Here is a 666-nt window from a genome sequence, read left to right as displayed (position 1 = left end):
GGGTGGGAAGGGTCACAAGAGGGGTGACCCCAAATGAGGACGTGGGGATGTAGGGACACAGGGATACGGGGACACGGGGACATGGGGACACGGAGAGATGGGATAAGAGGACATGGGGACACAGAGACATGGGGACACAGGGATATGGGGACATGGGGATATAGGGACATGGGGACATGGGGATATGGGGACATGGGGACATGGGGATATGGGGACACGGGGATATGGGGATATAGGGACATGGAGACATGGGTTCATGGGGATATGGGGACATGGAATATGGGGACATGGGAATATGGGGACACGGAGAGATGGGATAAGAGGACATGGGGATATGGGGACACGGGGACACGGGGACATGGGGGGACACAGGGACATGGGGACACGGGGTCATGGGGACGTGGAGAGATGGGTACATGGGGATATGGGGACATGGAGACATGGGAACATGGGGATATGGGGACATGGGGATATGGGATAAGAGGACATGGGGATATGGGGACACGGGGACACGGGGACATGGGTATATGGGGACATGGGGATATGGGGACACGGAGAGATGGGATAAGAGGACATGGGGACACAGAGACATGGGGACACGGGGACATGGGGACATAGGGACAGCCAGCACAGGCGTGTGGCAGCTCCCCGTGCCGCGGGGGGCCG

This window comes from Corvus brachyrhynchos, unplaced genomic scaffold (genome assembly GCF_000691975.1).
Source record: "Corvus brachyrhynchos isolate BGI_N302 unplaced genomic scaffold, ASM69197v1 scaffold933, whole genome shotgun sequence".
Lineage (NCBI taxonomy): Eukaryota > Metazoa > Chordata > Aves > Passeriformes > Corvidae > Corvus > Corvus brachyrhynchos.
Note: the sequence above shows the minus strand (reverse complement) of the source record.